We start from the raw sequence: 12,608 nt of genomic DNA on the forward strand, positions 1-12,608 counted from the left end.
TGTATTACATGAACAGAGAACTTTTTATTTGGTCTTTTCCAATCTTATGCCTTTGTTTCTTTTTGGTCTGTTGCACTGCCTAGAACTTCCAATACTATGTTGAATAGGAGCAGAGAGAACAAACAGCCTTGCCATACTATTGATGCTAGAAGGTATGCATTCGGTCCTTCCATCACTGTTATGTATTATTGCAGCTGTAGGTTTTTAGAGATTCACTTGATCAGGTCATTAACAAGCCAATCTATTCCCAGTCATCTAGGAGACTTTTAGTTATGAAATGGTGTTGAATTTGGCAAACACTGTATATCACCTCATTCAACATGTTTTCTTTTTATATAAGGTTTTGAAGTCCTGGAATTATTTTTTTTAAACTGAGAATAGAGGACTCTTGGCTCTCAGTAAGGACATATAGAGTTGGATGACAAAGTTTTCAACAACAAAATACATATTTAGGTTCCCTTTTATTTAGGAAGCAGTGGCATTTTTCATTTGTTGTTATGGACCCATGCTAAAAATGTTGACATATCTAGTTGGATATTTGAAATGACAGCAAGAACTCTCACTAAACTAAGTTTCAGGAATAAATTCATGTCATATTTAATTATTTGTTTTTATAACCAATATGATTTAATTCTTATTCTTGTAGTTATGCATATTTCATCTAGAAATGTTTAGACATTATCAATTGATTAAGGCCTACTAAAGAGAAGATATTCTTGACTTCTGGTCAATTATTATTAAAACAGTTTAAAATGAGTATTTGCTGTCCTATTTTGCTTTCCTGTAGTCTATTCTGATATTCAATCTGAGCTTTGGAGACCATCTTGAAGCAAATAATACAATACACTTTTGCATAGTTTTAATAAGGAATATAGCATGTGAAGGAAAATACATGTATTCCTCTTTTTTAAAATTAAGATTTCTAGTTTTTAATGAAGATCAAGCAATCACAACTGAGGAATAGTAGTGTCTCATTTACAAAGTATTAAGGACTATTTATTCATCAGGGTCATCCCATAAGGCTCCCAGTCCTTATCTGAGGAAACCTATTGATTACATAGTGTAAAATAGCAGGTGGCTACCAAAGTCTTTTAATGGATTTGTGAGTCATCCCAAGAAATCTGGAAGAATTTTCAGAATTCTGAACAGTTCCTTGTGTAGACTGCACATCCATTTTGAAGAAGAAACAGTAAATCCTGAGGTAGTCTCACGAGACCCACCCTTGCTCAGCAATGCAGACCACACCATTACATATCATACAGCCACAGGCTATAAAAGTATCCTAGTTTTCAACCCATAACTCATAAATTTTAAGTTAAGTTTTCAAAAGGGCAAGCAAAGTAAATAGTCAGTATATTTACTTCAAATACCGTGCATGGATTTAGTCCTTCCTGACTTCCTTTTATATGGTACTGAGCTAATATATTGTTTATAAACATCTTGAAAATCTCTGGAAACATCCTGTTCTGTGGTTGCTGCAGAAAAACTGAACAAAAACTAAAATTTCTGCCAGATAAAAAAGCTGATAATTTTATAGCAGAAGTATTTTCAGAACAATGCCTTACTGAAAAAGTCCAAAGACTGGTGCAAAATAAAGGTTTCTTCCTTTCAATAGGTATAAAAATTACCTGAGCATAATTCATTAATGATATATGTATTTTTGTATTGCTATTAATTTATTAATGCAAAATTCCAAATCTCAAATCCAATATGAACTGTGGATTAGTGATATTCACTGTTTCCATTATCTAGTTTTATCAGCATTTGAACATTGCTTTCCTTATTTGATCATAATTTTACTGAACCAGAGACCATGTCTTTTCATCTTTAGATCACCTACAGCTATCATATATCTAAGACAGAACAGACATGCAATAAATATATGCACAAGATAGATAAGCAAATGATGTGAGAAGGGTCATTTAGGTAGATATTCAGATCCTTAGTTGGGATGTGAACAATTACAAGAAAATGTACCTGGCATGATGCCTAATTAAATTTAGTGCAGTTACATAGACTTGATGGATTGAAGTTCTTAAAATTTCTCTTAACTGAGCTTTTGGAAATTTTGATGCTTATTCTCTTATTGGAATTCACTGAATTACTGTTACTGAGCACAAATAAATAGCCTATGTAATACTGAGCTTATATTACTAGAGCGGAAACAGTTCTTCAAGGAGCAAAACTAAATTTGACAATGCATAGGGGTTAAGAAGATGTATCCACCATTATCACAAATATGCTTGCCTTATTTTTTTTTCTTCTATAGTATTGATGAAAATGGAAATTTAGGGACATGCCATGAAGCCATTTCTGATAAATGGCAGAGTTCATGTGTTTCTCCCCAGTTCTTAAATTGGTTCAGGATAATTGCCACATGTTCATTTAACCCCTGGAGACCTGGTACATAGTGACATGCATTCTAACACATATGAGCAGGGTTAAAATATTTGCTGAAGACTATAAAAGAAAGGATCATGGAATTCAATCAATTAATTCTTGATGTGCCTACTTCAATTTGTAGGTTAATGGCTAAAGCGGTTCTCTATATATGATAACAATATTTATAATATTTGGAATTGAAATAATTTGAATGATTTCTATGGTATTATTATATTTGCAACTATTTATTCTATATTTCAAATTAGTATTATCAGTCAAGGAAAGATATGTATGTGTGTGTGTATATATATATATATTTTGGCATGGGCAGGCTCCAGGAATCAAAATGGGTCTCCAGCATGGCAGATGAGGATTCTGCCACTGAGACACACTTACCCACCTGAAAGTATATTTTTAAATTGGCCATTTGACACTGAAGAGAGTAAAACAAATTATTTTGCTATGTTTTTTCTCTAAGGTAGCCCTTTTTTTTACGGGAATTGGTAGTTCTAACGTTTTTAAAATGTGAGAAAAATTGAATCATTGTCTATATTACTCAATTATCATGTCGTTAAGCTATAGATACAGCTAAATGGGGATTAATTCTAATTTCAAATGGATTGGAAGAACTATCATTTTCTACATGAAATGCTTAATCCTCTGCATATTTTTTTAATCAATTTTGGGCTGATAAAGGTTTAGGGATCCAACCCATATGATTAAAATCTTAATCTCCAAATCCTTTCTATCATAAAAAAGGTCAAGATTAGTCAATGATTAGTTTTTTCATTTTTTTTTTTCCGATGGACTCATCTTGATCTTTTTTACTACAGCAATAAACCGAAATTACAGTGGTCTATGTTAAACTTTGCTAATGAAAACTCAAAGATAGTAATACAACATAAGAAAAAACTATCTGAGAAATGCAATGATAGCATTAATCAATTGTGGGATCCCACTTATTTAGATTTGTGGGGACTTAACTACCTGAAAACATGCTTAAGAGGCCTTCAGACAAATGCTTTCTCCTGTTATTGTTAGTTTAAAAGCAAAAAGGAGTTTCTCTTGTAATTGCTGAAAGATGGAGTTGAAAATCTGATTTTGAAATCTTCTTGAAAATATAGTTTGTGAGTCACCATTTACATGACTTTTCAGTGAAGGGTTCTATCTAGCAGTTTGAAAATACTAATGAGTCACCAGTGTAAAGTAGGGATTATCATAGATTTTCCCATTCACATTATAGAAAGAAAGAACAAACTGAAGTTTATACTCTTATAAACAGTTACCTTAGACTGCATACTTCTTATTCTAACAGGCGTTTGTTGATATCACTGTCATAAATGTGCTTTGTCAGCTTATCCTCTCTTTTAGGAGCTACAATGGGAGTAATTGCTTTCTCCTAGAATTTACTTTTAATAGTAATACCTTGCCTCTGATTGTAACAACTGCTGATTTATTTTTTTTTAAGAGAAACAATTGACTAGCTCTTAAAATCTTGACAAAATAATGTGCTGCTACTGATGACTTGGCAACTTACTTTTTAATTATTTAGCATTTAAACTCAGTGCTATCACCTAAATTTGGGTTAATTTTGAAATACAAGGTAACTAAAAGAAAGACAAAAAGGTTAGTTGATGGGCAGTAATGGCAGGGTCTAAAATGAGTAACAAAGCTTTTGAGAGATCAACTTGACAGTCTTTGAGGATATTGTATTCTTAAGTGTTAATTATGTAGATGACTGTAATTTGTGTGGAATTAAGTTTAAAGAAATTGAAAGTTACTGACATTATGTTTATAGAACTTTCCAGGATTTGAGAGGTGTTTAAGAATTTACAAATTTCTCCTTTTTACTGCATGCTTAGGTATGTTTATCGAAAAAAAGAAGAAAGGGACAAAGACATCTTTGAGGTCAATTTCTCTTCTTATATTCATCCTTTTCTTCCATCCCTGTGTATTGCTTAATTACTTGATGAAACTAGGAAGTGTCAATAATGCATCTAGTAATTAATATATCCTTAAATTGAAAGGAATAATATGTTTCCTGTCCTCTTGATATAGATTGGAGAGGAACAATAATGTCTCTTCTCTTTCTCCAAAAGTGAACTCAGTGCTTTCAAAAACTCTTGTAAGTTCTTCATGGCCTAAAGTAAATGGAAGCCTTAGGAAATTGAAATGAAAATAAATAGGCAACATGTGATTAGATGATACTTGTCAAAAGTGCATATTTTAAAATTAATATTATCAAAGCAAAATTTATCTGGTCATCATAATGATTGAAAATGTTTACTTAAACATTTTGAGAAAAAACATGTGGTCATTTCTATTTTAATGGATGATGACAACAAAGGTAGGATCTCTTAATCTAGGCATATAAAAATACATACTAATATGGAAGGAAATTTTAAGTAAAGGTATAAATTTTACCATTAATATATTCAGAATAGTATAATTATTATTTATATTTATGTTTTGCTTTGTTTCCTTCACCTTTTTCAAAGCAATTATTAGAATAAGTTTTATTGAGATAATGCAAATATTGTAAAATTCACCTTTTAAAGGCATACAATTCAGTGGTTGTTAGTATATTCACAGAATTGCACAATCATCACCACTATCTAATTTTAGAAAACTTTCATTAACTCAAAAAGAAACACTTTACCCATTGGCAATCTCTCCCCATTTTTTTCTTCTTTGGTTACTTATACTTTTGATATTTTACCCAAGAAAGTATTTCCTTACCCTAAGTCATGATGATGTATTTACTCTTTGGTTTTTGTCTTAGAGTTTAATGGTTTTAGCTGTTATATTTAGGTCTATTACTGGTTTTGTGTCGGTTTTTTAATATGGCGAAACAAAGCAGTCCGATTTCATTTTTTGGCATGAGATAATCCAGTTGGCCAGTACCATTTATTGCAAAGACTCTTCTTCTCCCATTTAATTTATTATTTTTTTTTTTTTTTTGCCAGGACAGGTCTCTGGCATGGCAGGCGAGAACTCTGCCACTGAGCCACCATTGCCCTCACCTCCCATTTAATTTTTTTTTTTTTTTTTTTTTTAAAGGGAAGGAAAGACAGAGAGAAGGAAGGAAGGATGGAAGGAAGGAAGGGAGGAAGAAAGGGAAACATCTTTAAACATTTTCTTGTTTTATTATATTTTGTTTGTTTGTTTGTTTGTTACATGGGCTGGGGCCGGGAATCGAACCGGGGTCCTCCGGCATGGCAGGCAAGCACTCTTGCCCGCTGAGCCACCGCGGCCCGCCCTCCCATTTAATTTTAATGGTAACCATCCAAACACTTAATTGATCAAAAATGTGAAGGTTATTTGTGGACTCTGAATTCTATCCCACTAATTTATACATTCATCTGTCTTCATGCTAGTACTACACAGTCTGAATTATTGTAGCTATGTTGTAAATTTTAAATAGGGAAATGTGACCGCTCAAAATTGCTATTCTTCAAAATTGTTTTGACTAATTTGCATCCATTGCATTTCTATATTCAGTTAGGATAAACTTGTCAATGTTCGCCAAAATACAAAAGGTGATTTGATAGGGATTGTATTGAATCTTCAGGTCAGTTTGGCAAGTATTAGCATCTTAAGTCCTCTGATTCATGAAAATGAGTTGTTTTTCCACTTATTTACATCTTCTTTAATTTCTTCCAACATTGTTTTGCAGTTTACAGTATACAAGTTTTGCTAAATCTATTACACACCAGTTTATGATTTCTGATGTTATTGTAATGGGAATTGTTTACTTATTAGATTGCTCATTACTAGTATATTTAATACAATTGATTTTAATATTGATTTTTGTATCCTGCAAGTTTGCTGGACAAAGTTTTAGTGGAGTCCTAGAATTTTCATGTCATCTATGAGTAGAAATAATTCCAGAGCTTCCTTTACTATCTGAGTGTACTATAGCATATTTTTCTCGATATTCGCCCCAATTAAAACTTCTAATACAATGTTGAATAGAAGGAACTGGGGTGGAAATCCTTGTCATAATGCTGAGTACAGGGTCTTTCCTTGAACTTAAGTGATGATACTTAGCAAAATAATCTACAGTTTCAGAATAGAATGTTCCAATTATTAACCTTTCTCAAAAGACATACAGAATTACTAAAAAATAAATTGCTCAAAAAATTTTTCTTAATTTTACTTGTACACACATCATTGCTCAAATAACTTACAATTATGAGATAGAATATTAAACCAATACTTATTTCTGTGAAAAGAATACTAAATATGATCAAAAATCAATGTCAAAACTCACAAACTCTTATTGAAGTGAATTTCAAATTCATGCACCTCATCCCTTTGATAGTAGCATACAATCAACACTAATTATCTGGTTATAAACTTATCGCACAAAACTGATCTGAGTGCAACAAAATTTGCCTTAAATGGCTAAGTCAACAAAGGTTTATCCTGTTTCCACAAATTTAAATATATGTTCTTCCATTTAGTAGTTGATAACTAATGTAAACATAATTATTCATTTCAGATAAATTTTCTTTACAGTTCACAGTAGCTGCTATTTATTTATCTAATTTGTTGGAAATATAGTTCAGCATCCTTTCCCATTTTGTAATTTAAAAACTCTTTGTATAATAGATCATAATGTCTTTGGGATTCAATGTCTTTCTATCCTAAGTGCTAATGAAGAGCAAGCAACATCATTCTGTTACTTATTATAAGAAGAACATGTACTAACAGTGCGTACTTTGGAAAAACCGAAAGCATGCATGTTAACTCAATCCCACACACATCTTATTAGAAGTCCAAGAATGCAAGTGGAATCATAAAAACAGTAGAATTTCAAGTACCCTGATTTGGATCTAAGAGCTCTTAGTCTCATCTTGAAGTTTCCTTACTTTGTCATAGCTTGCAGAGTCTACAGGGGTATAATTTGAGTGGATCTAAAACTCCCTCAGGAATAATGTTTAGTATGTTCAGCTGAGAATGTCCATGATACCTGGGTTTCTGCTCTCACCGTTGCTCTAAATTGCTATTGTTTAATTTATCTTGCTAAAAACTTCATCTGATTGTATTGTTTATTCTCCCAGTTGTTTTAAATCTAGAGACTGTATGAACCTTGGTTTCATAGCTCTTTTAGGCATCCACTGTTCTTCCCATATGAGGTGGCCCCCAACCCCCATGGGAGCTGAACCTGGACTCCTTTTAAGTGCTCAGCTTTCCACTTGGAACCAAGGCTTCTCTCTTCATATCGCTTGACACCTAACCAATGGGGGACTTGCTTCCAGGGACACTTGTCATTCACTCTGCATATAAGTATTCCAAATAGACGCCCCAGCACGGGATCGCCATCTTCCAGGACTCGACTGTGGCATCTTCTCTCCCCTTTTCGTCCTCTTTTGTACTTCTTGTTAATTTTTATGTTCTCTTCCTCTGTATTCCGGTAGAGTTTATGTTTGTTCTCTACAGCACCAATTTTTTTATTGTCAATGGTACATAAATAAAAAATTATGTTCTTCATTACTTCCAGTGTAGATTTAAATTTTGATATTATTGTTTTCACAGAAGTTCTTTGACGTTTCTTCCATTTGCTTCTTCTTTGCACACTCTCTTTCCATATTATTGTCTGTTCCAGTTCTTTTTAGGCACTGTCTCCCCATATCTACAAAGGAAACCAAACCATTCTCTGTATTTTAAAAATTGAGTATTCAGAGTGATGCTTTCCCTATACTTATTTGATAATATTGTACCTTAGCTTTGCTTTCAAGTATTTTTTGTCCAATGATCAATTCTTCATCTTTATTTTATTTAATCACTCCCTAGCATTTGACACACTTGATCATAATAGCTTCTTGGTGCATTATCATCACTTGATTTTAATCTTGTCTTGCAAGAAACTCATTTTAAGTATCCTATGTTGGTTCTTCATACTTTATATACCCTTACGTATTAGATTTTCCCACAACTGAGGGTTATATCCTCTTTTTTCTATATCCATATTTGTTACCCACATAAAGAGATTTGGGCCTTTATGTTTAAATGACATTCATGCCCATATCTTCCACATTTGTATTTCCTGCTCTGTTTTTTCCTATTGATTTAGGTATTAGGTGAGATTCTCTGGAAGCAGAGCTGAGAGAGGACTTCAGATGCAAGGAACTCCCTAAGGACGCTTTGCCAGGATAATCTACAATAGCCTGAGGATGCAGAATAGGAAAAGAAATAAGTCAAGCAAGGATTTGATTCCAACTAAATCTAGCCCCAACTTGATGGTATAAATTGAACCACTGAGTTCTTCTTGGAAGAAGGGAAGATGAGCTTTTGTACTGCATATTGGTGAATCATTCACTACTGCCCTGGACGGAATTCTATAATGTTCCAGTAGTCCAAGAGAATGTATAAGCAGGTGTGAGCAGTAGTGCAGTTGAAGTATACAGCAGCTGGGAAAATGGTAGAGCTAAAGTATAAACAGAATCCAAGACTTGGGTGGAGCACCCACAGCGTGCTTCCTCTGGAATATTTAGGAGTCATCCAATATAAAAGTTTAAAAACTAATTCTGCTGCTTCTGAACCACTCTTATAGTCTCATGAATACCTTAGTCTTCTGTCACTCATAATTGGCACAACCTTTCACTCAGTTACCCAGATCAAAAACCTAGGAGGCACCTTTTGTTTACTTCTTTTGTTCATGCTCTGTATTCACACTTATTATAAGACCTGTAACTCTAGCTTCCAAAACTTCTGATTGTCATGGCATTTTATGGCCTGAAGGGGGAGAAGGTGGCTATATATTCTAAAAGGATATATCTTTGTCAATCCTTGCAACTATATTGTCGCCTGTTGGTCATAATTATATATTACAGAGGCAATTAAACAAAGGGCAAAAAAATGAAACAGTTTCAAAGTACAATGCTAAATTGAGAACAAATGTTCACTACATAGACTCATCTACTGATTGCTCCTCTTAATTGGCATGTTCCTTCATAGAGGAAATAATTTTACTTTGCATATTAAAGAAAGATTTCAACAGGAAATTCTGGGTACTTGAAGCATATGCTTATCTTAATAATTACAATATGTTAGTCCCATCTATATTTTATTACCTTTGTTATTTCCTTTTCCTGAATTATTTTCCAAAGATGTATAAAAAAACTGTCCCTAGGGGGAAGGTTTCCAACAAAGTCTGTGGTTTTGTTGCTTTAGACCTTGTGATGACATCAGATTCTATGCATTAAGCTGTTACATGTCAAAGTTAACTTTTCAAACTTAAAAGAACTTCAATGGATTTTGCAGTGCTGCCTGTATGTGTGTGAAATTATGTAGCTCCTCTGCATCTTTCTAATTATTTTCCTGACTCTCGATGCTGGGACACCTACATATTACAATCCTCATATTCAATGAATAAAATATTAATGCAAGGAATGAAAGTGATGGGTGCTTGCATATATGTGCAGAAACATTAAAGGATCATAATTACATCATAGATTTAACCAATCATAAAAAGTCCTGGACATATAAAGTCCGGGAACTTCGTAAAATAGACTAACATAATCTATTAGTTCTTAAAAGCATATATATTTTTTATGTATAGAGTAAAAAAAGATAGCTATCCTATCTTGGCTTTGATTCTTACTTTGTTTGCAAGTAGGGCATGTGAACACAGTTCTCTACTTCCCTGGGACTTTTTCTAGGTTGGATGTTTCAAAGTAGCCGATTTCTTTTTAATGATTTGATATTCTGTCTTCACTGCCTGTTAAAAGGTTGATACTTTTACTTTTATATTACTTAAAATGCAGGCTAACAGGAGTTTCAGAAGGTACACAGATAGGCAGAAAAATTACTACCAGAACGTGCCCTTCATTATACAAAATGCAGAATGCAGCTTTACTCTTTGAACTCTTGTAACTAACATTGCCATCACACAGTCTGCACAAATTTGTGGCCTGGCGGATCCCAGCAGGATGATAAAATGTAAGCTCTTTGTTAGAAACTAGGATTTTTTAAAAGCCTATAACACAAAGACTTAACGAGGACCACTTTTTTTCAGTCTCTGTGGTTGGTGAAGATGTTTTATATAAAAAATATAGAAAGCCCAATGTTGTACAACTAGAAAATGTACCTCAAAGCTACATTCTGTTAAATAAATATACTGAAGAATTGGTTTTTTATGCTATTATTTTACTTGACATATAAAAGATAGCAAAAAAAAAGTAATACCTTGACCTGTCTCCTTCTACATATATGCATTAAGTTGGAAACTTTTAGGTGAAAAATCAAAAAGCCATTTCAATCTACTTTTCCTTTTATTCAGTAATGTAAAGGCTAAAGAACGGTAATACAATTATTAACAGAAATGCATTTCCAAAAACCAGAAATAACTTAATTTTTGTTACTTAATCCTTGTTACTTTTAGAAACCAAATAAATATAGAGCATGATTTGATTCTCTTTATTCAAGGTCATAGGCCCATATGGCAGGTCCAATTCTAGAAGCAATCAGTATCAGGGTTCTCACGTTATTTCACATAGTTTCACTCACATTCATGTTAACCATCCATATACAACATACCACACTGTGACCTTTCATCTGAATTGTGAACATTTATACATTACTCTGTATTTTTCTTTTCTTTTCCACTCAGAACTATAATTTAAGGCCTAATTTCATTTTCATATAACTTAAAAATGTTCAGTTTTGACTACTAATCATTAAGTTTGTGAATAGATCATATATTATTTATTCTTTTCCCATGTTATGGTCTTTGCTTTGTTTCTATTATTTACACGATTACAAGGGATCCCACAGTGAAAATTCAGGTCTAATGGCTTGGTATACTTGTGCCATAGCCTTCCCAGAATATTTAACTAAGACCAGAATTAGTGGGTCACAGGTTATGAATTTTTTTCACTTTAGTTAGACAACTTGTTCTAAAAAAATTTATCAATGTAACATCTCAGAAGCAGTTAATGACTCTGATTTTTATCTTCTTTCTTGGCAATATATGAGTCTGATATATACTTTCAATTTTTCCAAACCTTGCGATTAGAAATAATAGCTTTATATTGAATTAGCTTCTATTTTACTGTAACCTGTAAGATTGAGCTCTTTTACATATGTTTATTTGCTATACAGATTTTCAGTTTTGTGAATTCTCAGTTATTGTCCATAGCCTTTGTTCAATATCTTATAGGTTATTTTTCTTTTCCTTTACATATTGCCGTTACTGAATATTTTCCTCTTACGTTTGTTGAAAAGTTCTCTCCATTTGTTGTTTAGCTCTTAAACTTAATGCATTAAATTTCCTCTTTTACTCCTTATCTTTGATGAGAGATTCACTACCATAGATCTAGTTTACAACTGTATTCCACGTACCTCACATTACAAAACCAAACCACAAAAACTTGTGCCTTTTGACATTTCCATATAATATTAAGCCATAACTTCTTCATATATTGTCTTTTAATTAGTCTCTTTTCCTTTGGAAACATCCATTAAATATACTTTTATTCATGTTTCTTAACCTACCTGTATTAGTTAGGGTTCTCTAGAGAAACAGAATCAACAGGCAACACTCGCAAATATAAAATTTATAAAAGTGTCTCACGTGACCGCGGGAACACAGAGTCCAAAATCCACAGGGCAGGCTGTGAAGCCGACGACTCTGATGGAGGATCTGGATGAACTCCACAGGAGAGGCTCACAGGTCAAAACAGGAAGAACCTGTCTCTCCTAAATCCTCCTTAAAAGGCTTCCAGTGATTAGATTGAGCATCACTCATTGCAGAAGACACTCCCCTTGGCTGATTACAAATGGACTCAGCTGTGGATGCAGCTGACATGATCATGATTTAATTCTATGAAATGTCCTCATTGCAACAGACAGAGCAGGACTTACCCAACCAGATAAGCAGGTACCACAACTTGGCCAAGTTGACACATGAACCTGATCATGACACTACCTTTCTTATTTTCCATATTTTCTCTTTGTTTTGCTACTATTTTGCTATGCTTTGTTCCATGGAATTTTCTGTATTCATCTTTGCCAATATTATATTTAATCAGCTTTTCAAAATTTTCTATAACTCTATCTAATGTCTTTTAATATATTTTATTCATGTTTGGTAATTTTTGACTCTTGCTTTATAAATGCTATTCAATTTCCTTCTCTTTAAATAGTTTAAATAGTATTGGGTACATTTATTCAATCCCTTGATAAGTGATGTAAATGATGACAGCCAGGTATGGCTTAAG

General features: G+C 33.1%; 1 long non-coding RNA gene across 6 annotated transcripts in view; it reads left to right on the top strand.

The window, feature by feature from the left end:
• The window catches only part of LOC143679448 (uncharacterized), a 206,903-nt gene that overhangs the window by 90,944 nt on the left and 103,351 nt on the right, over window positions 1-12,608 (top strand). For 2 of the 6 annotated variants that reach the window (XR_013173774.1, XR_013173773.1), the window contains 2 exons: window positions 84-152; window positions 4,245-4,290. The exons of 2 other annotated variants lie outside the window; for them this stretch is intronic. This is a non-coding gene — a long non-coding RNA (uncharacterized LOC143679448). Of the gene's footprint in view, window positions 1-83; window positions 153-4,244; window positions 4,564-12,608 lie in introns of those variants that run through there. 2 more of the 6 variants (XR_013173777.1, XR_013173772.1) reach the window with 2 other exon arrangements.

This window comes from Tamandua tetradactyla, chromosome 4 (assembly GCF_023851605.1).
Source record: "Tamandua tetradactyla isolate mTamTet1 chromosome 4, mTamTet1.pri, whole genome shotgun sequence".
Lineage (NCBI taxonomy): Eukaryota > Metazoa > Chordata > Mammalia > Pilosa > Myrmecophagidae > Tamandua > Tamandua tetradactyla.